Source organism: Bufo bufo, chromosome 8 (assembly GCF_905171765.1).
Source record: "Bufo bufo chromosome 8, aBufBuf1.1, whole genome shotgun sequence".
In the NCBI taxonomy this organism is placed as follows: Eukaryota; Metazoa; Chordata; class Amphibia; order Anura; family Bufonidae; genus Bufo; species Bufo bufo.
The window spans coordinates 129,312,700-129,338,392 of NC_053396.1; the positions used below are offsets into that span (position 1 = coordinate 129,312,700).

Here is a 25,693-nt window from a genome sequence, read left to right on the forward strand (position 1 = left end):
GTACGTCATGGGTCCTTAAGGGGTTAAAATAGCAATAACGGATCCATCTTTAACACCATTGTAAGTCAACAGGGGACGGATCAGTTTCCTTTTGTGTCAGAGAAAACTGATCTGTGTCCATTGACTTGCATTGTGAATCATGACGGATCCGTCTTGCTCCGCATCCCAGGACGCACTCAAAAACGCTGCTTGCTGTGCTTTTGTGTGCATCATGGGAACGCGATGAAAAGGAACAGAATACATTCTGGTGCACTCCATTCCGTTCAGTTTTGGAAGCGTTTTCCTCCGCTATTGAGATCCGTCAAAGGAAAAACGCTGGTGTGAAAGTAGCCTAAATAATAACATTATAAATACATATTTAGGCGAAAATGGCAAGCCCCCACCCTAAAAAAAAAAAAAATTCTCCCTCCTCTTCTCCTCTCAATTAAACATCAAAAGCCTCTTCTATTTACTAGAAACATGTCTTACTTTTCCCATATAGTGTCAAATGTAGACATTTTATCAAGCCTAATAACATCTAATCTCTCTCCACACTTTAAATTTAGTCTTTCATTCACTCCCCCTAACACAAGGACTGAGCTCTTTGAATTCTTCACCAATTATACTTTACTAGCAGAAATAACATGCTGAAACAGAATATAATTTTTTTCAGATCTTCTTTCCACCCTTGCTCTCAAAGACATACAGTACATCAGGGGTTAACGTGGCTCGTATACTTAACACCTGATATAGCATCAAACTAATGTTCTTCCAGAACCACTACATATGTTTTAAAGGGAACCTGTCATCAACTTTATGCTTACCTCACTGAGGTCAGCATACATTTTGTGACAGAAATGCTGATTTCAGCGGTGTGTCACTCATGAGCTAAAAGTAAGTGGTTGCCGAGAACCAACATCATAATCATTGCAGCCCAGGCCTTGAAAAGAGTATAATCTACCTGAGAAGAGTCCTGGTTATTCATAATCTCCGGCTCTCCCGCCCATCTGCTGATGAATGGCAGTTCTCTCCGAGACAGAGAGGGAGAAAACTTGGTAGAAGACTGTCAGTCATCAGCAGGAGAGAAGGAAATCATGGATAACCATGACTCTTCTCAGGTGACTCTTTTCCAGGCCCAGTCTGCAATGATTGTGATGTTGGTTCTCAGCAACCACTTACTTTTAACTTTTAAATGACAGACCGCTGAAATCAACTCACCTGTCTCTACTTTATTCTGTCGTTAGTATGGAAAGCATAAAGTTGATGACAGGTTCCCTTTAATGTTTCCCTCACCCACTAAAACATTTATCTTCTACAGTACAGCAGGCATGCTCAACCTGCGGCCCTCCAGCTGTTGCAAAACTACAACTGCCAGCATGCTCGAACAGCCTACAGCTATCAGTTTACAGCAGGGCATTGTGGGAGTTGTAGTTTTACAACAGCTGGAGGGCCGCAGGTTGAGCTTGCCTGTTCTACAGTATTATAAATGTTAGATATTGTAACTGAGGACAAAGAAGCTATATGAAATAATTTTAAAGACCTTTCTACAACTAACATGCCTCTACTGAAAATCTCAATTTATTAAATGTTTTCCCTCGTTTAATCCAGATCAAAATCTTATTCCCATTTTAACATATTCTCCAATTTATTATCCTGCAAATCATTATTAACAGAATATAGCCCTGCAATCATACCTCTTCTCATAGAGTCTGATATACCATGTGTCTTTTACTACCCTCTTTTATAGACTTTTCCCACAAAGATGACAATCTACAGTAGCCTGAAGAACCATCCAGCCAGAACTCCCAATTTTGTAACGTATCAATCCAGTCCAGACTCCCCAATTTCCCATCAATCGAAAGACATTTAGGCCTCAAAATACCCTTCCAGATTCACTAATCAAACTGTTCTTCTTTTATAGGGAATCTGTCATCTTGACTTTGGAACATTTTCTCCAGTAATACATGAGCAGTACTGCGGATATGGAGTCCAGATCACAATTTTTTATTTTCCTGTTCCCCTGCTGTCAGCACTCAGAGCTGCACTGAAATACATTGTTAGGACTGCCGTGCATGCAGCGCATTGAGTCCTCTCCAGTCTGTTAGAACAACACAGCAGACCAGACTGTGTATTCCACTGCAGCTTTGAGCGATGACAGCGTGGTAACTGTGGATAGTAGGAAAATAAACAATAGTTATCTGGAGACTTTGAAGTACTATACATGTATTACTGTAGCTAATAGCCCAAAATCGGAATGACAGATTCCCTTCAATCCTGGCATAAACAAATGGTTACAAAATATACCCATTACAATACACTCTACAGGTTTTAATTTCGACTTACTATTAACCTCCCCCCTTTTTTCAATCACATTTAGGTTTCTCCCAAGCCAACAATTTTGGCACTTTAAAGGGTAAATCAAACCTTCTCTAAATCAACACACAATGTACTTGATGTTCTTCTCCTCATTAGTTGCCCAATCTGGGCAGCTTTACGAAAATTCGATAAGTTTGGGACTCACCACCTACCCCTTCTATTAAACATCATTACTTTCCTAGGCCTTTTATTATTTTATATAAACTTAAAGAAATCCCTTTGTAACAAGTCTAAATCCTTCCTAACAACTTTTATAGGTAGACACCTAAAATAATAAAGTATTGAATTAATCCTACACACGATGGATAATATTTTATTAGTACAGTTATTCAAATTCCTCCTTATTTTTGGAAGAAGCCCTCTACATATTAATTCCCAAATATGTAATGTATTTATCCTTGTTTATAAACATGAAGTTTAGATCTATGTATAAGCTTCTGTGCTGTTTTTCCATATTGCAGTGCATTATTTTTGAGTTTTGCTAAAACTATCCCAAATTGCAACAGAATTCTAAATAAATTAGGGAGGGTAAGCAATATATCATCAGCAAAAAGGCTCAACTTGTAATCTTTCCCCCTAACCTGAAATGTCTTTATCACAATACTCCTAACTAATGGCTCCATTGTTCAAGTCCAATTACAGGGACATCCCTGTCTGGTCTCTCTTCTAATCTGAATCTATTCCTTATCTATAGTAATTTAGCTGTTGATAAAGAATATAAAGTTTTCGAAACATGCACCCCCTCCCCCTGGCATCTTAGATGGGGGTGGCATCATGTTTCGAAAACTTTATACTCTTTATCTTTACTCTATCTTTACTCTAACTTCACTCTATCAGTTGGCTCTTTTATTTTCTGTTTTAGACAAAGTGTGCTGGGGGGGGGGGGGGGTTTTGCACACTTTGTCTAAAATAAAAAAAAGAGCCAATTGATAAAGTCAAATGCTTTTTTCATATCTAATGCCAGAACCACCACTGGTAATTTGCACTTTTAATTACTAAGATTAAATCAACTATCTTCCTAACACTATCTGGAGCTTGCCTAGATGGAAGAAATCCAACTTGTTCTTGCCCAATAAAAATAAAAAAACTATTTAAAGAGCTTCTTTTCCCTATTAAACCAGGCAGTACACACTGCCTGGTAGGGTTGGTCATGTTGATTTAAACAATACCTCTATTTTGTTTGTATATTAAACAGCTGCAGAGATATCAGTATTTTATCAATATGCAAGTCCGCAAGTTTAAGCACCAGTGGGACGGACTGAGTCCTTAGAGCGCTGCTTTTGAAATGCTCCTGTGCTTTGCACACTTCCCTCTCTCCTTGATTGACAGGGCTAGAGACCAAGCATGATAAGGACAGAAGCAGTAGATGCAATCATGCTTCTCATATCTGCAGGGGCAGGTTGGCCATAGACCTTACAGGGAAATTTCCCGGTGGGCCAATGCCCAGGGGGCCGGCCAGTGGAAGTTTTTGGGGCTGTATTATGTGCTGCTGGCAGTATTTTGTGATGGACTGTGGTACTTGGCTCTGTTGGGGTAGTATAATGTGCCACAATATGGTATTGCTGGCGCTGCCTTCCATCAATTTGGACCTTATTACAAAATGGGGCCACTTTTAGTATTTTTTCCAGGGCCACTTTAAGTTCCCAGTCCATCCCTGCATATCTGTAATGCTCAGCTCTGGCTCAAACTTTGCCTTTACAATGAGAAACAGATCTTGAACTAGATATGGAGAGTATTATGTATGAGTATCATAAAAGTACTTACAGCCTAGCAAGTACAGCATTACTTGCAATAGACCATTTGCATACACTTACAAATAATAGATTTTAATTTCTATTAACTTTTATTGTGGGTTAAATGAGGGAGAAAAAAACATTACAAGTCTCTCTTGGCATTTGAACCTGAGACCCTCTGTATGGAAGGCAGAACACTTATCTCCACGGTATAGGCCTACCATGTTGAGAATAGTGTTTTTCGATGCTTTGCAAGCTAATACACATTTCTGGTTTCTTCACAATAAATGCCTTTGTTAACCAGCAATATGTATTATCTTTCTAAGCATAGAAAAATAGGAAAATTCAATACTTAACAATACCAGTTTTTTTTATTGAAGAATGTATCTTATTTCCATTTGTATCTGATAATATGGTATGTCACAAAAAAATATGTTTCAAAAAAGAAACGAAAACACTTCTCAACATGGTAGGCATAAGCATAGAAAATCACTATTCTCAACATGATAGACCTATACTTTTCTGAAAGTGGACAGGGTGGTGTACAAACACCAATCACGACTACATTTTGTTGCAGTAGCATTTAAAAAGTCATAAACACAGGATTGGCACTTTTTTCCACAAGAAAACTAGCATAGGGAGATTATAAATCTACTCCTTTGTTTTAATTTTTTGACTTTGTGATTTCTTCTCTACTCTTACTAATGAGTTTTTTTTATATTTTGTGTGACCATCTGATAATCCAGAACCCATCAGGTCTATTGCTTGCTACTTGATAAAAGGAATTATACTGTAAAATGTATAACTTTTTTGCAGTAAATGTAATTCTTTCAAGGCAAACACTCCTCCAGTGAAGATGCTCATCCTCCTGTTATATGCTTTGTTCCTACGGGAATGTAGTGATTACTTAAAGCTATTTATGCTTATTGTTCGTCACATGAGAATTACAACTTGAATTAAAACATAATCACAACTCAATTCATAAAAATAAAAGCTTGAAATTCCATAATCATTACCAATGAAACAAGATTGTGTTCACTCATAAAGCAGCATCACCCGGAGGACCGCTTTACCCCCATCCTGCTGTAAAAGATCCCGCTCTAATGAACATGACTGCTCTGTAACTAATCCACATCACAAGCATTGTAATGTGCATGAAATTTACAATCTCTAACCGGTGGGATTTGAGGTGGTGATTTATTTTCTCTCCACAGCTTGATTATTTCCACTTCATCTTTTTTTTTAAATGTATAAACATAAAGGCTTAAATTGAGAATAAGAATAGACTCTTTATAGCTTTCCATTTTCCAAAAGGGAAAATACATGTAGCGAGTCATTGTCTAAAAGAGTAGGGAGAACACTTAAAGTGGTTGTCCCATGGAAAATATTCTACATTTTTTAAACCAGCACCTGGATCTGAATACTTTTGTAAATGCATGTAATTAAAAACTGGTGTATCTACTGAGTTATTCAATAACATATCTGTATAGCGCCACCTTCTGTTTGCTGCTTTCCCTTTCGCTCTGTGCACCTTGCTGAGGTGGACGCACATGCTCAGTTCCATACTTCAACTACCACTAGCCATATCTACTGTTAGAAGTTGTGACAGTTAGGCTGCATTCACACGTCCGTGTGTGTTTTGCGGATCCACGGATCCGCAAAACACGGACATCGGCGATGTGCATTCCGCATTTTGCGGTCCGCACATCGCCGGCACTTAATAGAAAATGCCTTTTCTTGTCCGCAATTGCGGACAAGAATAGGACATGTTCTATCATTTTCGGGATCGGAATTGCGGACCTGGAAGTGCGGATCCGCAATTCCGGATCCTGGCAGCACATAGTGCTGCCCCATAGAAATGAATGGGTCTGCAATTTCGTTCCGCAAAATGCGGAACGAAATTGCGGACGTGCGAATGGACCCTTACAGGGAGAGAGCTGCAACAGAAAGGATACACTCCCTGAGAAAGTAAACACCCCTTAAAAAAGGGCACACCCCTCAGCTGGCAGCTTAAAATAAATCTAGCAGAGGAATTGGAGAAATGAATGGGAACACCTCTGGATCCATGTGAGGTACAGGGCTGGTTCTGGCATTGTTAGAAAGAGATTGTATTATATGATTTTCTTTTCTTACATTAATCATGGGATAATGTCACGACTGAGGATGGGGGAAATCCTCAGCCGTGTGCAGCCAGGTGATGGTATGGCTGCTTGACCCAGGAGAACAGGATAGGGAGCAGGTCACCTCCTAACAGCGTCCCTACCCTGACCCTAACTCCTAACTGCATGGGCCGACCTTAAAGGTAGGAGGACCCATGCGCAGGAACCTCGGATCCCTAACTCACCCTCCGTCCGGTCCCTGCGCTAGGAGTCAGGGTAAGACGACCTACTCCTCCTAGACACGGAGGAGCAGGAGTCTCAACGGCCAAGCTGTTGGGAAAAAGGGGAAACAAAAACAGACTAACGGAAATGGCAGGTGAACTCAGTAGCTCAACCAACCTGCCACAGCCTTGCTGACTGGATCCCTAACACAGAGAATCCAGAACCATTAGCAGCACAAACCAACATAGGAAAATCCCAACAGACCATCACCCAGACATCACACATACAGGTGAGAATAAACTTAATAAGACATAAATCCTGAACTTAAACCTATGACCACAGTGGTGGCTCTCACAGAGGAATGGAAAGCACAGGAGGCTGCCTCAGCTAGCAAGACTGAAGCAACCTATTGAGCCCTGCTAGAGAGAGGGTTTAAATAGGCCAAAGTGGCCACACCCAAAGGTAAGACACACCCAGTGACATCACACCCACACTGGGAAGGAAGTTAACCCTTCCAATGCCACAGAAGGGAAACACACATACATAAGGGAAAGTGCACACAATAACATACAACACAGTGCACACAACACACACACCTAACAAAAAGGTTGCTAGGTGTGACCGCATGCCAGGGCAGCAAGCTGCCTAGCAACGCTCAGGCTGCTCTGCTGCTAAACCCCAACACTGGTTGCCTGCGGCAACCACAAGTGAGGCCACAGACAAGCGGCCCTTACCCGTGGTTGAAGACCCATGCAAAACCGCCGGCAACAGCATGCGGTAAGAAGTCACGGTCATGGGCCTGGCCGTGACAGATAATCCCTTTAATATTCAGACTTTATCATTTAATTTAAATAAGTCTAAATGCAGTGCTGTTACATTTCATTGATTAATTTTAAATTGGTCAGAGCTCTGTTTTTCTGATATAGTACTCTAAATCCTCTGTGTTGCTATAATGTTATATTCTAGCATACTGCAGCCACCACTAGAGGATACTTAGGTACTTACTGCATATAATTTATAAAGTAAAATCAATAATGAAACTGTATACAATGAGCCATGTTATATATAGTGTAGGAAGGCGCAAGGGGACGTCATTGATGGAAGGTATGTGTCACCGAGATTCCTGGCCTCGGTGAGGTAAGAGCCGGTAGTTTTAAGTGTCAGCAGCAGCTAGTGCTGACTGACACTGTTTTTTGTTAGTATGGCTGTAAAGCCGATCCGGGCCGGCTCTTACTGGAAGTAGCCAAAGTTCTGGGTGGGTGGCTACTCCCCACGCTCCAGGCCGGGTCTTTTTGGCCTATATAAAAAACCCAGCCAGCAATCCTCCACCTGCCCCCTCAATTAGACCCTGCCCCCCCTAATCATACCTAGTGTCACTCATAGCCAGTCCACTGCCCCCATTAATCATACCCTGTCAGCTTTACCCAGTCCCTTGCCCCCCTTAATCATACCCAGTGTCAACCAAAGCCAGTCCCCTGCCCCTTAATCATACCCAGTGTCACCCTTATCCAGTCCCCTGCCCCCTTAACCATACCCAGTGTCTGTCACCCTTATCCAGTCCCCTGCCCACTTAATCATACCCAGTGTCACCCAGAGCCAGTCCCCTGCCCCCATTAACCACCTCAGCCCCCAGTGCTTAAACACCCTGAAAGACCAGGCCACTTTTTACACTTCTGACCTACACTACTTTCACCGTTTATTGCTCGGTCATGCAACTTACCACCCAAATGAATTTTACCTCCTTTTCTTCTCACTAATAGAGCTTTCATTTGGTGGTATTTCATTGCTGCTGACATTTTTACTTTTTTTGTTATTAATCGAAATTTAACGATTTTTTTGCAAAAAAATGACATTTTTCACTTTCAGTTGTAAAATTTTGCAAAAAAAAACGACATCCATATAGAAATTTTGCTCTAAATTTATAGTTCTACATGTCTTTGATAAAAAAAAAATGTTTGGGTAGAAAAAAAATGGTTTGGGTAAAAGTTATAGCGTTTACAAACTATGGTACAAAAATGTGAATTTCCGCTTTTTGAAGCAGCTCTGACTTTCTGAGCACCTGTCATGTTTCCTGAGGTTCTACAATGGCCAGACAGTACAAACACCCCACAAATGACCCCATTTCGGAAAGTACACACCCTAAGGTATTCGCTGATGGGCATAGTGAGTTCATAGAACTTTTTATTTTTTGTCACAAGTTAGCGGAAAATGATGATTTTTTTTTTTTTTTTTTTTTTCTTACAAAGTCTCATATTCCACTAACTTGTGACAAAAAATAAAAAGTTCTATGAACTCACTATGCCCATCAGCGAATACCTTGGGGTCTCTTCTTTCCAAAATGGGGTCACTTGTGGGGTAGTTATACTGCCCTGGCATTCTAGGGGCCCAAATGTGTGGTAAGGAGTTTGAAATCAAATTCAGTGAAAAATGACCTGTGAAATCCGAAAGGTGCTCTTTGGAATATGGGCCCCTTTGCCCACCTAGGCTGCAAAAAAGTGTCACACATCTGGTATCTCCGTACTCAGGAGAAGTTGAGGAATGTGTTTTGGGGTGTCATTTTACATATACCCATGCTGGGTGAGATAAATATCTTGGTCAAATGACAACTTTGTATAAAAAAATGGGAAAAGTTGTCTTTTGCCAAGATATTTCTCTCACCCAGCATGGGTATATATAAAATGACACCCCAAAACACATTCCCCACCTTCTCCTGAGTACGGAGATACCAGATGTGTGACACTTTTTTGCAGCCTAGGTGGGCAAAGGGGCCCATATTCCAAAGAGCACCTTTCGGATTTCACTCGTCATTTTTTACTGAATTTGATTTCAAACTCCTTACCACACATTTGGGCCCCTAGAATGCCAGGGCAGTATAACTACCCCACAAGTGACCCCATTTTGGAAAGAAGACACCCCAAGGTATTCCGTGAGGGGCATGGCGAGTTCCTAGAATTTTTTATTTTTTGTCACAAGTTAGTGGAAAATGATGATTTTTTTTTTTTTTTTTTTTTTCATACAAAGTCTCATATTCCACTAACTTGTGACAAAAAATAAAAACTTCCATGAACTCACTATGCCCATCAGCGAATACCTTGGGGTCTCTTCTTTCCAAAATGGGGTCACTTGTGGGGTAGTTATACTGCCCTGGCATTCTAGGGGCCCAAATGTGTGGTAAGGAGTTTGAAATCAAATTCAGTGAAAAATGACCTGTGAAATCCGAAAGGTGCTCTTTGGAATATGGGCCCCTTTGCCCACCTAGGCTGCAAAAAAGTGTCACACATCTGGTATCCCCGTACTCAGGAGAAGTTGAGGAATGTGTTTTGGGGTGTCATTTTACATATACCCATGCTGGGTGAGATAAATATCTTGGTCAAATGACAACTTTGTATAAAAAAATGGGAAAAGTTGTCTTTTGCCAAGATATTTCTCTCACCCAGCATGGGTATATATAAAATGACACCCCAAAACACATTCCCCACCTTCTCCTGAGTACGGAGATACCAGATGTGTGACACTTTTTTGCAGCCTAGGTGGGCAAAGGGGCCCATATTCCAAAGAGCACCTTTCGGATTTCACTCGTCATTTTTTACTGAATTTGATTTCAAACTCCTTACCACACATTTGGGCCCCTAGAATGCCAGGGCAGTATAACTACCCCACAAGTGACCCCATTTTGGAAAGAAGACACCCCAAGGTATTCCGTGAGGGGCATGGCGAGTTCCTAGAATTTTTTATTTTTTGTCACAAGTTAGTGGAAAATGATGATTTTTTTTTTTTTTTTTTTTTTCATACAAAGTCTCATATTCCACTAACTTGTGACAAAAAATAAAAACTTCCATGAACTCACTATGCCCATCAGCGAATACCTTGGGGTCTCTTCTTTCCAAAATGGGGTCACTTGTGGGGTAGTTATACTGCCCTGGCATTCTAGGGGCCCAAATGTGTGGTAAGGAGTTTGAAATCAAATTCAGTGAAAAATGACCTGTGAAATCCGAAAGGTGCTCTTTGGAATATGGGCCCCTTTGCCCACCTAGGCTGCAAAAAAGTGTCACACATCTGGTATCCCCGTACTCAGGAGAAGTTGAGGAATGTGTTTTGGGGTGTCATTTTACATATACCCATGCTGGGTGAGATAAATATCTTGGTCAAATGACAACTTTGTATAAAAAAATGGGAAAAGTTGTCTTTTGCCAAGATATTTCTCTCACCCAGCATGGGTATATATAAAATGACACCCCAAAACACATTCCCCACCTTCTCCTGAGTACGGAGATACCAGATGTGTGACACTTTTTTGCAGCCTAGGTGGGCAAAGGGGCCCATATTCCAAAGAGCACCTTTCGGATTTCACTCGTCATTTTTTACAGAATTTGATTTCAAACTCCTTACCACACATTTGGGCCCCTAGAATGCCAGGGCAGTATAACTACCCCACAAGTGACCCCATTTTGGAAAGAAGAGACCCCAAGGTATTCGCTGATGGGCATAGTGAGTTCATGGAATTTTTTTTTTTTTGTCACAAGTTAGTGGAATAGGAGACTTTGTATGAAAAAAAAAAAAAAAAAAAAAATCATCATTTTCCACTAACTTGTGACAAAAAATAAAAAATTCTAGGAACTTGCCATGCCCCTCACGGAATACCTTGGGGTGTCTTCTTTCCAAAATGGGGTCACTTGTGGGGTAGTTATACTGCCCTGGCATTTTCCAGGGGCCCTAATGTCTGGTAAGTAGGTAAATGACCTGTGAAATCTGAAAGGTGCTCTTTGGAATGTGGGCCCCTTTGCCCACCTAGGCTGCAAAAAAGTGTCACACATCTGGTATCTCCGTACTCAGGAGAAGGTGGGGAATGTGTTTTGGGGTGTCATTTTACATATACCCATGCTGGGTGAGAGAAATATCTTGGCAAAAGACAACTTTTCCCATTTTTTTTATACAAAGTTGGCATTTGACCAAGATATTTATCTCACCCAGCATGTGTATATGTAAAATGACACCCCAAAACATATTCCCCAACTTCTGCTGAATACGGAGATACCATATGTGTGACACTTTTTTGCAGCCTAGGTGGGCAAAGGGGCCCAAATTCCTTTTAGGAGGGCATTTTTAGACATTTGGATACCAGACTTCTTCTCACGCTTTGGGGCCCCTAAAATGCCAGGGCAGTATAAATACCCCACATGTGACCCCATTTTGGAAAGAAGACACCCCAAGGTATTCAATGAGGGGCATGGCGAGTTCATTGAAAAAAAAAAATTTTGGCACAAGTTAGCGGAAATTGATTTTTTGGATTTTGTTCTCACAAAGTCTCCCTTTCCGCTAACTTGGGACAAAAATTTCAATCTTTCATGGACTCAATATGCCCCTCAGCGAATACCTTGGGGTGTCTTCTTTCCAAAATGGTGTTATTTGTGGGGTGTTTGTACTGCCCTGGCATTTGAGGGTCTCCGCAATCATTACATGTATGCCCAGCATTAGGAGTTTCTGCTATTCTCCTTATATTGAGCATACAGGTAATGAGATTTTTTTTTTCCGTTCAGCCGCTGGGCTGAAAGAAAAAAATGAACAGCACAGATTTCTTCATTCGCATCGATCAATGTGGATGAAAAAATCTCTGCCAAAAAAAGAAAAAGGAGGGGAAAGGCGTCTGCCAGGACATAGGAGCTCCGCCCAACATCCATGCCCACTTAGCTCGTATGCCCTGGCAAACCCGATTTCTCCATTCACATCAATCGATGTGGATGAATAAATCATTGCCGGGATTTTTTTTTTTATATATACAAAGTGTTTGCCAAAGTATATGAACACCGCCACCTCCTCAGCTCATATGCCTCGGCAAACGTATCTTTTACTGCAGAGGAGAAATCTCGTCTTGCAGCGCCGCATACACCGACTTGCGTGTAATCTGACAGCAGCGCAATGCTTCTGTCCGAATGCACATCAGTGCTGCAGCTAGTCGATCGGTTGGTCCACCTGGAAGGTAAAAAAAAAAAAAAAAAAAGAGAAAAAACCAGGCCGCAACACAATAATTTTATTAACTTTGGAAGAGAACATAGAAACTTTAACTTTTTGAACTGAACATTAACCTTTTTGCTTACTGGTGTTTTTTTTTTTTTTGTTTTTTTTTTACCTTTATAGAACAAACCTCTCCTTCCCCATGGGTCAATGTGCAAAGCGCAAATCGCCCAAAGATGTGGCGAAGTACGTTATGCACTTTGTCCCATGTGAAAGGAGACGTTTGCAGCAGCTGTGAGTGAATGGGCCCTAATAGCCCTGTGTGCCTGTCCTGGTGAGATGTGATCCCTATGCTAGGTGTACCTGTGTGTGGTACTTCCGGAAACACTCTCCTAAGCATAGGGCAGGGTGGTCAGGGCAGTCAGGACAGAAATAGCGGGTGTCACGCCTTATTCCACTCCTGCTACAGACACGACATCTTTTTCGGGGTGACGGTTGGATTGAGGTACCAGCAACGACATTGGGGAAATGTCGCTCGTGTAGACGGCTAACTACACTGGTGGATGGGGCCACGGAACCTTCTGGATACAGGAGGTTCTCGATGATCTCTTCCTGGAATTTGAGGAAGGATCGTGTTCTCCCAGCCTTACTGTAGAGAACAAAACTATTATACAGCGCCAATTGAATCAAATATACAGACACCTTCTTATACCAGCGTCTGGTTCTGCGGGAAACTAAATACGGAGACAACATCTGGTCATTGAAGTCCACCCCTCCCATGAGCAAATTATAGTCGTGGACTGAGAGGGGCTTTTCAATGACACGGGTTGCTCGCTCAATTTGGATTGTCGTGTCTGCGTGAATGGAGGAGAGCATGTAAACGTCACGCTTGTCTCTCCATTTCACCGCGAGCAGTTCTTCATTACACAAGGCAGCCCTCTCCCCCCTTGCAAGACGGGTGGTAACAAGCCGTTGGGGGAAGCCCCGGCGACTAGGTCGCACGGTGCCACAGGCGCAAATCCGTTCTAGAAACAAATGCCTAAAGAGGGCCACACTTGTGTAGAAATTGTCCACATAAAGATGGTACCCCTTGCCGAATAAGGGTGACACCAAGTCCCAGACTGTCTTCCCACTGCTCCCCAGGTAGTCAGGGCAACCGACCGGCTCCAGGGTCTGATCTTTTCCCTCATAGACACGAAATTTGTGGGTATAGCCTGTGGCCCTTTCACAGAGCTTATACAATTTGACCCCATACCGGGCACGCTTGCTTGGGATGTATTGTTTGAAGCCAAGGCGCCCGGTAAAATGTATTAGGGACTCGTCTATGCAGATGTTTTGCTCGGGGGTATACAAATCTGCAAATTTCTGGTTGAAATGGTCTATGAGGGGCCGAATTTTGTGGAGCCGGTCAAAAGCTGGGTGGCCTCTGGGACGGGAGGTGGTGTTGTCGCTAAAATGCAGAAAACGGAGGATGGTCTCAAATCGTGTCCTGGACATAGCAGCAGAGAACATGGGCATGTGATGAATTGGGTTCGTGGACCAATATGACCGCAATTCATGCTTTTTAGTTAGACCCATGTTGAGGAGAAGGCCCAGAAAAATTTTAATTTCGGAAACTTGGACTGGTTTCCACCGGAAAGGCTGGGCATAAAAGCTTCCCGGGTTTGCGGTTATAAATTGTGTGGCATACCGGTTTGTCTCTGCCACGACTAAGTCCAAGAGCTCCGCAGTCAAGAACAGCTCAAAAAATCCCAGGGCCGAACCGATTTGAGCCGTCTCAACCCGAACTCCAGACTGGGCGGTGAAAGGGGGAACTACAGGTGCGGCTGAAGTTGGTGACTGCCAATCAGGGTTTGCCAGCACCTCAGGGACTCTAGGGGCTCTACGGGCCTGTCTGTGCGGTGGCTGCGACGGGGTAACTACTGCACGTGCCACCGTACCAGCTTCAACTGCCCTTCTGGTGCTCGCTACTTCACCATGTTGTACGGCAGTGCTGGTACTAGGTCCAGGAAGGGCTGCGCTGCTGGTGTATGCCTCACCACGTGATCCGGCAGCGACAGCCCCACTCTGCTGCTCTTGAAGCGGATCCTGCGTAACCTGTGGTCTAGCGACACGGGGCCGGGTACGCCTGGTGCTATCAGGGACCTCAGCCTCCTCGTCCGAACTTTGGGTCAGAGAGCCACTGCTTTCCACAGGTTCATATTCTGACCCGCTAGATTCGTCAGATGAGGGTTCCCACTCCTCATCCGACTGGGTCAGAATCCTGTAGGCCTCTTCAGAAGAATACCCCCTGTTTGACATTTTGGACTACTAAATTTAGGGGTATTCCCTGAGACTACCCAAGAAAAAAAGCAAACCTGTCTTACAAAGGGGAGGCTAGCGAAGTACCGGAGGCCGCTGCGGTTGATAAAAAATATCAAAACTGATTTTTTTATCGCCGCAGTGCGTGTACAGTGAATGTGCAGTGATCAAAAAACAAAAAAATTTTTGTCACTGCGGCGGGGCGGGCGTGGGTGAACGCACGTGTGGGCGACCGATCAGGCCTGATCGGGCAAACACTGCGTTTTGGGTGGAGGGCGAGCTAAGGTGACACTAATACAAGTATAGATCTGACAGTGATCAGTTTTGATCACTTACAGATACTATAAAAGTACAAATGCTGATTAGCGATACGCTAATCAGCGAATAAAAGTGACTGCGGTGCAGTGGGCTGGGCGCTAACTGACGCTAACTACCTAACCAAGGGGCCTAAACTATCCCTAAAACCTAACAGCCAATACTAGTGGAAAAAAAAAAGTGACAGTTTACACTGATCACTTTTTTTCCTTTCACTAGTGATTGACAGGGGCGATCAAAGGGGTGATCAAAGGGTTAATTGGGGTGCAGGGGGGTGATCTGGGGCTAAGGTGTAGTGTTTGGTGTACTCACAGTTCAGTCTGCTCCTGTGCTGGATCCAACCGACGAAAAGGACCAGCACAGGAGCAGACAAGCCATATAACAGATCATATTTACTAATATGATCTGTTATATGGCTTGTGATTGGATTTTTTGAAAATCGCCAGCCTGCCAGCCAATGATCGTTGCTGGCAGGCTGGTGACGAAATTGTTCTTTAACTTTTGCCGGCCCGCGATGCGCATGCGCGGGCCGGCAATACCCGAAATCTCGCGTCTCGCGAGATGACGCACGGATGCGTCCAGGAGGAATGAATCAACCACCTTCCGGACGCATCCGTGCGTTAGGCGGTCGGGAGGTGGTTAATCATAACCTGTCTGTCATGCCCTGCTCGGATGGTGTGCGGAGGTCTGTCAGATTGGCAGCACGTGTCTAACCATTTGTTTTGTTTTGTTTTGGAATCATGCTGGATCCGCCTTCCTTCAGGTGCTCTGGGTGGGGTCATTGGCTTAAATTGCCTTCACTCCCAGAGGGCCGTGCGGGTTACAGAATTCAGTCTGGCCTTGGATCCAAGGAAGGAAGGTTTGTCTGTTCCAGCTCAGATAAGTTTGGTTTCTGTTTTTGTTATTTGCGGTCTAGGCTGTTTGTGTGTCTTCTGCCCCTTCTCCCCTTTCACCATCTCAGGGATTCTATGGTGTTTGCAGTCCAGGCACGAGGACACATTATTCCTACCACCTAGGTCTGAATGTGGGCTTAGCAGCATAGGGACAGAAGTCAGGGATATGCTAGGAGGTGACCATTCCCCAGCATCTCGCCTAGACACTTGTTTATTTGGTTGTCTGTATATCTGAGATCCAGTCCGCCGTGACACTGTCACCTTTACCCAGTCCCCTGCCCTTCTTAATCATACCCAGTGTCACCCTTACCCAGTCCCCTGCCCCCTCAATTAGACCCTGCCCCCCTTAATCATACCCAGTGTCACCCATAGCCAGTCCCCTGCCCCCCTTAATCATACCCTGTCACCTTTACCCAGTCCCCTGCCCCCCTTAATCATACCCAGTGTCACCCTTATCCAGTCCCCTGCCCCCTTAATCATACCCAGTGTCTGTCACCCTTATCCAGTCCCCTGCCCCTCTTAATTAGACCCTGCCGCCATTTAATGAAAGATATTTGGTAAAAAAAAACAACAACAAAAAAAACTATAAGAACAGGTACTCACTATTTGAAGTCTTCTGCTCCCTCCCTGTCTGCAGAGCACCGCCGCCACCCTCACACATTGAGCGGATCCTTCTGCGGCTCTCTGTGAAGGTGCAGCACTTGGACGCTGCGCCTGCGCCCCTAAGCTCCTCCTCCATGCTCCGGAACCTGACCTGGCAGCTGCAGCGGCTCAGCTCGCCAGGCTCGCCTCACACAATCTCGGGCCGGCCTGCTGTAAGAGACCGACTGCGAGCTGTGTCGGCTGCCGGGTGCCCCTGTTGCCATGGCGCCCTGTGCGGCCGCACAGCTCGCACACCCCAAAGGCCAGCCCTAGCTGCCCATAACATACAGTTTTAAAATGGTTCTTTCAGGGTTAAAAGCAGGGGATTCGTTATAGTGAAAGCAGGGCAAGCGGCAGCTACAGGAAGAGGATTGGAAGATTTTATTTTCAGAGCCCCCTCAACAGTATTATACAATGACATTATATACAGTGGCAGTATATACAGTACATGTAGGAAACAGACAGAGCGGCTGCCTAGCTTGGTCTGAGAGAGCTATCCGGACTAGCCGCAGGAGCGAGGGTTACACAGGAGGAAGGGGTTTCTGTGGGGGGTGCCATTCAAAAAATTGCTGTGGGGCCAGTCAGTTCTGGTTATGGCAATGGGTAAAATGAGCACTTAATCTAGAAATGATTTCTTAAAATCGGCAAGAAATAAAGCGCCCATCACTGCTTGTCAGGCTGCAGCGTTTTCTGCATGATCCTGATGCAACAGCTGGTGGCCGACTGAAGGTGGTGACCTAGCAAAGGAGTTGGTCTTAAATGGGTTGTCTCATTATGGACAATGGGGGCATATCGCTAGGATATGCCCCCATTATCTTATAGGTGCGGGTCCCACCGCTGGGACCCGCACCTATATCGAGAACGGAGCCCCGCAAGGTGGTGGCTTGAGGACTCCGGTCCGGCCACTCCCCATAGAAGTGAATGGGAGCGTACTGTGCATGCGCGGCCTCCACTCCCATTAATTTCTATGGGGCCGGCGGAAATAGCTGACCCAGAGCCAAAGAAAATGAATGGAGGGCGGTTGCACATGCACAGTGTGCCCTCCTTCACTTGCGGGGCCACGTTCTCGACATAGGTGCGGGTCCCAGCGATGGTACCCACACCCAGGGCTGGGACAAGGTCCACCACCAACAGAGGCTGAGCTGCCCAAGTGCGCCCCCCCCCGCCATTTAGATGTGTATGTTTGTTATTAATCAGACATCCACCCCAATCCCCCCCCCCCCCCCTCCCGGGCGTTCCTTGTAATTTTACACCATCCAGAACCCCATCAGACCTCAGATCAGACGGAAAAGTATATTATCTTTATTTAAGAACTATCTTACTTCACTTCAGTACAGACTCTCACGCTCTATCCCTGCTGGGGCCTGGGCTGGGTCGTGACACAGTGCTGTGCTGCTGCCTGCTGCCCACGCTGCTCCTGGTCTCCACAGGGCGCACATGTGACCTGACTGCGTACAGCGCGTCAGATCAAAGTGCGCGCTGTACGCAGCCAGTCAGGCAAGCGACTGAGCAGAGACCAGAGCAGCGGAGCGGCCAAGCCAGGAGGCGGAGCGGGGAGGGAGCACGTAAGTCAGTGCCAAGTGCTCACTACTCCCTCCGTCCTCCAGCGTGGCCGGCAGCCCGGCAGGCGCCGCAGCAGCAGCGACGTGGTCAGTGGCCAGCCTGCCGCCCAGAATGGCCTGAGGCTGGAACCTCCCCAGCCTCTGTGTCGGCCCGGCCCTGCCCACACCTATAAGACAATGGAGGCATATCCTAGCGATATGCCCCCATTGTCCATGATGAGACAACCCCTTTAATGATCTCTCTGTTCTACTTCAGAGGGGATATGCTGCTGCTCCAGGCATTGCTGATCTTGTGGACATAGAGAGATTTATTTATATATTTCTCAGTATTATTTAAAATATCAGAAAAATAGGATCACAAGAAAGGAGGAGGAAGAGGACGAGCTGGGATATTTAATTTATGGGCGTTTTCTGTGTTTTGCATTCCTTTAACAACAACATTTTCATTGTATGATACTAATAAAAAAAAATGCCAACATAGTCGATATAATGCAGATTTCAAAAGATTGATACCGCACTATAAATCCTGCTTGAGAATACATGAACTCTCTGTGTACTGACAACCTACAGCACAGACAGTGAGCACCTTTCTACAGCATAAGCTCCTCTGCTTCGCATTATGCATGGTTTTCTATACAGAAAGCACCTATTATACAGTGGAATATGTTGATTGATCTACTATTCATTCAAAAGGATTATTGACAATTGTCAGAAAATAATTAAAGAATGTACACTACTCACCCATTTCATTCCTGGGAACTTTCATCATTGCCGCTCTTGTCCACCTGCTGGGCTATGTATGCTTGGCTGCATGACATGCCCATATACTTCATATGACCACTGCATCCACCCACTGGCCTCAGCAGTTTCATGTTGTATACCACTGAGGCCTGTGATTGGCTGCAGTGATGTGTCTGGTGCATACAGGCATGTATGTCATTGTTGCAGCGGGAGGAAGATCGGAGCAGGGATGGATGAAATGGGTATACATTATTTTATAGCAATTGCTGGCTTGGGGTGTTTTTTTTAAACTGTGTCTGACAACCGCTTTAAGGGGCTTTTCCAGTTACACACACAAAAAAAAATAAATCACACCAGCATTGAATCTTGCTACATTATATAAATCAGAGGATGAAGTTCTGAATTCATTTTGACTCCTCCAGAGTAATTGCCATCTGTGACCCGTGCCCTGTGTACACAACCCAGCGCAAGACTCACGGCGAGGGGCCTCCTTCCAGCACATAGACTTTTACTAAAGAAGTTATTTAACAGGTCTTCATCAGGACTCATCAGATCTTCTGTATTGCAAACATAAGAGTTACCATTACACTACAAACCTGCTCTGTTGGAATGGCTGAATTTTCTGTGCTTAAAAAGCTATTTTATTCACATGCATAACTAAAAAAATAGTATATTACTGAAATGAAGGGACAAAAAATTGTGCCATTTACCAATCACCATAAATAATGAGTTTACTTGATTGTATAGCTTATTATGATTACAGGGATACCAAATACTCTTTTATGATATCCCATAGTAAGAATGTAACAAAAACTTTAATGTTTTTTGCCTTGTTATTTTAATTTTTTTTATAAAAATGAAAAATGCCATCAATGGGGATCGGGCAGTGAAGTAGAGGATCTGGCAACGATGTGTCTGTGAGATCGTACTGTGCTGGAGCAGCCTGCCGGATCCACAAACGGAGATGTGAATGAGGCCTGAGGAGGCAGTGGGAGTCTAATACTGTCTAACAGTAAGACAATGTAAAGTCGGATTTATCCTAGGGACTGATGATGGCTGATAAATCTGGTGCATCTGTAGACTGTCTAGTCTAAGCATACACCACCTATAAGTTGGCATAATTTTACTCCAAAAATTTACCAAAATTTTATGCATTTTATTGCACACAGAGGCACATTTAAGCCACGCCCCTTTCTTGTGAAGTCAAGTTACCTTTCCACTAAGCCATGTCCCTTGTTGGACCAGGCGGAAAAGATTAGAAGTGTGTATAGCAAATTTTCAATAGCAAATCTGCCCCATTGTCTGTAGCTGTAGCACTCAGTTTCTAGAATCTGGTTACCAGGAATCATGCGTTATCAACTGAAGATTAAAAAAAACTGTTATTGTGGTATGGCAAGGATTACAGTAAGGCCTCTTACACATGAACGTAAGGGCTCCGTGCCCGTGCTGTGGACCACAAATTGCAGTCCGCAATGCACGGGCATCGACCGCGGGGCAGCCTCATGCGGATCAAGTGAATGGGTCCGCATACGTGATGCGGAATGCACACGGCTGGTGACACGTGTATTGCGGAACCACCGTATGCGGCCCGCAGCACGGGCATGAGCCCTTACGTTTGTGGGTAAGCGGCCTAAAAGTTTGAGCCAACTTAAGGCTACGTCTACACGACGACATTTGTCGCGCGACAGATAGGGCACAACTACACTGCAACATTTGTAGCGCAACATTTTGTTGCACTAATGTCGCGCAACAATTTTTATAATGGCAGTCTATGGTGTCGCACTGCAACATGCAACATGCCGCGACTGCAACGCAACAGTCGCAGAAAAATCCATCACGAATGGATTTTCTGCGATTGCTGTGTCGCAGTCGCAGCATGTTGCAGTGCGACACCATAGACTGCCATTATAAAAATTGTCGCGCGACATTAGTGCAACAAAATGTCGCGCGACAAATGTCGTCGTGTAGACGTAGCCTAATGGGTGAAGGGGTCTTGAGCCTGTCCATTCCTTTCACTGGTATCACCTTGGAGTTCTCTACGTATTCTGATAAAACTTGGTACTCAAATCATTGTTGCTGTTCTGTTTCTGCTATTTATCAGAGAGTGCCGGTCTTCTTCTTTTGCGTATCTCCACATTAGGGTCAGGGAAAGTTCACATCACTGTTTAATTTTCCTTTCTTCTGATCTGTCAGATGAAAAAAATAAAATAAAAAACAGGATCCTGTAAAAAACGGATCCTGTTCCATCAGTTGGCATCCGTTTGAGCCATTTCCACCTGAGATCAGTTTTTTTTTCAGGATCCTGTTCTTCTCTCTCTCTTCTTCTGATGGATCAGAAGAACAGAAAGCTAAACGGTGCTGTTAACTCACTCCTAGACTATCCCTAAAGTAAATATACCAACCAAGGTGTTCATATAAAATTACAAATTCAATTTTTCCATGTTGCTGCACTTCTTATTTTTCTAAATTTACTTCATTTTTAATCAATTACTAATATTAACTGCCCTGGGTAAAGAGAAAGTAAAACCATGCTGTAATGTGATCCTGTGCCAGTCTCCTCAGTGATGGAACAGCACTACAGAAGTCAAGCTGTGAAGAAAGCAACAAGTTTTCGCTGCTGTGCTGCCTACCAGCACAGTGGTAGCTTAAACTGGGACTTTAGTTTATTTATAGTATTGTGTAGGGACAGCGATGTTAAGAATTTTTTTAAACATAGTTTATTAGGGAAATATGTTTCTTTTTGCTTTATATTCCTGCTCAATCTGGGCTCTGAAATCAAGGAGGCGGTCCTATCAGTGATTGACAGGTATCTCTGTATACACAGTCATAGAAAACCTGATGAAGGGGAATTGTTTATCCCCGAAACGCACTGTTTTTATGTATGTACGCTATCTTCTAAAAAAGAAGAATTTTATCTGACCATTAAGACCATCTTGACCAGTGAGTTTCCGCCTGAGCAGAATTTCCTTCACTACAAGCATCCTTCGGGAGGACTGGACATCCTATCCGAAAGAAACCTCTTTCTTGCGGCTGCAACCCTGGTTAATAGGTCAAAATTTGCACAAGTCTTACAATAGGGTTGTGCCTATCACTAGCCCAACCTTAAAAGGTGTGCCTCCTGATTCTTTATTTTCCTATATCTTGATCGAGCCTACTACCCTATTGTGCGCCCCCCCTCTCATTCTTTCTCTATTCCCCTCGATACGAGTCAAATTTAGATACGTCCAAAAGAGAATACACAGTAATAGAGGGAAGGCTGTCAATTACTGATAGGACCGGCTCCTCGACTTCAAAGCCCAGAATAAGCAGGAATTTAAATGAATGAAAAACAGGTTATACTGAATATTTTCCGATAAAACTATATATCAGTCTGCTCAGCTCCTCCTGCTCTATAACATGCTGCCTGTACCTTACATTACATTTTCATGGTGAAAAGTTCCCTTTAAGTATATCACTTATTCTGGAAGGAAATGCTAAGTAGTAGCCCCATGGAGTGACAACGTGGGTAATCCTTGTGTGTCTGCTGTGGATTTACTGCGTACCCGTACCTCCTCCACAGGAGAAATCTGAAGGTATAGCCTGTTGCAGAAATATATGTTGGATATTAGTCTGATGTGTGAACATACACCAATGGTGTGCTAAAATGCTACGTACATTGGAAATACACGCTTATAAGCATACCCCGATAGAAAACCAGCACTAATATATTATGTGTAAGTCCCTAATCTATTTTCGGAACCTGACTTCAGCTACAAGAATTGATTTACCCATAGACAAGAAAGTCAATAGAGACAGTATATTCTCTGTAGGTCACCTGCCAGCCGCCCATGTGCTGTAAGCTGGCTTCCACCATCCTGGAACCTGTGGAATACCTATATTTGTGTCAATCAAAGTGTATGAAATCCTAGTATTTTAGCACTGGTCACACTCTATATTTATTTTTTAGAATAATTGTGTATAATGATATCTGATATGTGGCACTAAATCACCTCTGTTGTCATTTCTTTTGGCTGGTATCACACATAGACTTTTTTGTTGTTTTTATGACATTTTACATTTGTATTTATCCCAGTTTTGGTGCTTTTCGGTGTTTTTTATGTTTTTTTTTTTTTGTGGATTTTCTGTTTGTGTTAACAACCCCTTTAAAGTCTATGGGGAATGCCAATATATATGAGGTGAGGAAACGCAAAAACAATTGACATGTAGAGGATTTTAAAATCTACACTGTTAGGGTACTTTCACACTTGCGGCAGGACGGATCCGACATGCTGTTCACCATGTCGGATCCGTCCTGCGGCTATTTCGCCGTGCCGCCGGACCGCCGCTCCGTCCCTATTGACTATAATAGGGACGGGGGCGGAGCTCCGGCGCAGCACGGCGGTGCACGGCGAAAGGCCGCCGGACTAAAATTACTGCATGTCAGGCTTTTTAGTCCGGCGGCTTTCGCCGTGCACCGCCGTGCTGCGCCGGAGCTCCGCCCCCCGTAATCCATTATAGTCAATGGGGACGGAGCGGCGGTCCGGCGGCACGGCGAAATAGCCGCAGGACGGATCCGACATGGTGAACAGCATGTCGGATCCGTCCTGCCGCAAGTGTGAAAGTAGCCTAAATCAGTTTCCGCACGTAAAAAAATACACATGAGATGCACAACAGATACAGTCATATGAAAATCTGCACGGAAAAAATGTGCATAATCTTGAATATGTGCAGTTACACTTATGGTAAAATTTTTGGGTCAAATGTGTTGGCATTTTTTGTTGGCATTTTTTATTGGCATTTTTGCATGGCATGTTTTATCAATGATTTTTCCATACAGCTCTCTATAGAAACTAACATCATGGAAAGGGGGGGGTCCGGCGGTGTCACATACTGTACTTTTCTATAAAAAAAAAAAAGGCATTCAAAAAAACACCATTAGGCCTCATGCACACGACCGTTGTTTTATTCAGTGTCCGTTGTTCCGTTTTTCGTGATTTTCTGCGGACCCATTGACTTTTAATGGGTCCGTTGAAAACTCGGCTAATGCACCGTTTGTCATCCGCGTCCGTGATCCGTGGTTCCAGTCCGTCAAAAAAATATAACCTGTCCTATTTTTTTCATCGAAAACTTCAAGTCAATGGGACCGTGAAAAAACGCGGAGGCACACAAGATTGTCATCCGCGTCCGTGTCTGTTTTTTTCCTATCATTTGCATGGCAAACTTGACTTAGACTTTTTTTTACTTTCCTTCATGTCTGGTGATCCTCCAAAAATAAAGAAAGACACACGGAAACAAAAACGGAAACGGATCACAGAACAACGGAACCCCATTTTGTGGAACGGAACACAATAACGGTCGTGTCCATGAGGCCTTAAAGGGGTGTCCCTTTAATGGCGGGGGTCTGACTCTCGAAACCTCCGCTGATCAGTTGTTTGAAAAGGTAGCAGCACTCGGTGAGCATTGCAGCCTCTTCCTAGACCAGTGACGTCACAGTACATTCAATTGAATGGGTAGTGCTGCAATACCAAGTGCAGTCACTATCTAATGGAAGGCGCTATGCTTGGTAAGCTGTGAAGAGACTGCAGCAATCACTGGAGTGCCGCGGCCTCTGCAAACAGCTGATTGATGGGGGTGCCAAGAGTCAGACCCCCATCAAGCTGACAAGCTGATATTGATGACCTATCCCGGGGATAGGCCATAAATATCAAATTCCTGGACAACCTCTTTAAAAAACACCAAAAAAAAGTACTGAAATGCCTGATAAATGCTAAACAAATGATGACCAAGTTTGTTACCAGAAAAATGTGTGGGACGGGACCCTTTAAGAAATCTCATTGTATGATTACTACATAACCTCCATAAACAAGGATTCCTACCAGGGTTATTAAATCAATAGAAGCGCATTTCATCTCCTGCAGGTTTGTGGATGTAAATCAATACTTCACATTCATTTATGCTGAGCAAAAATGTGACAGCTACTGCACAGTGGGTGAAGGCCGGAATCGCGGCACAACTGGCGTTCTGTTTTCTTCACGTTGAATAAATTGCTTTTAACAACATGTTGATTCTGTTAGTAAGCCCTTGCAATTAAATTTGGATTATATAGAATGTAGTGTACCCAGATGTAGCAGAGCTACAACTTCTAAGGTCTGCTTAGCCTACTCCTTGTACCTACAGTTCCCTGTAAAATAACACAAATTGTGCAACATCATCTGACAAACTCAGCTCTTCTACATCTGTAGATTCTACCGCCTTATGACACTTTGAAAACATGTTTATGACCAGTCTTACCTCTGAGCTCTGCTGCTTCCTTACTGCTCCTGTCAGCGTGGTATTCAACAATCCCAAAAATCAATACAATTTGTGCATTCCGGCTGCCAACACTGTGAACAGCTGCTGGGTGTACCAATGTCGCAAATACGAGAGGGGGTCCTGAGTCCTGCAGAACCTTCTTAAACTATATTCTAGCTTTGTTTTAGAGGGCAGTGAGTCATAGCTGAGGGCTGGATGTCTTATGTGTTATAGAGGACTAGGGGGGGTGTATTTTGGAGCTGCAATTTTGAAGCTGTTATGGGAAGGAGGAGGGAGTGGAGCGTCCCATAGGAGCAAAATGAGTCCCAAATGACCTTTAGTGAATAATGAAAAGCAGTAATACCTATACTGTATGGTGTAATAGAAGATTTAAGTATTTACTTACAGATTTCGTATTTTCTTTTAGGATTTCATATAGGGGTATAGTCACACACAGCAGTTCGGTTGCAGAAAGTTTGAATGTGTCACAGAACTTTCTGCAACCAAACTGCTGTGTGTGACTATACCCCTATATGAAATCCTAAAAGAAAATATGAAATCTGTAAGTAAATAAAAAATTATGGTTAAAATTAAAAACAAAAACTCCT

General features: G+C 43.8%; 1 protein-coding gene across 2 annotated transcripts in view; it reads right to left on the reverse strand.

Annotated features, from left to right (window-relative positions):
* CAPN6 (calpain 6) overlaps positions 1–25,302 on the reverse strand; it is a 192,397-nt gene extending 167,095 nt beyond the window's left edge. For both annotated transcript variants that reach the window (XM_040405064.1, XM_040405063.1), the window contains exon 1: positions 25,086–25,302. The gene's annotated coding sequence lies outside the window, so the exon portion shown is untranslated. The remainder of the gene's footprint in view (positions 1–25,085) is intronic.
* Positions 25,303–25,693: the final 391 nt, after the last annotated feature.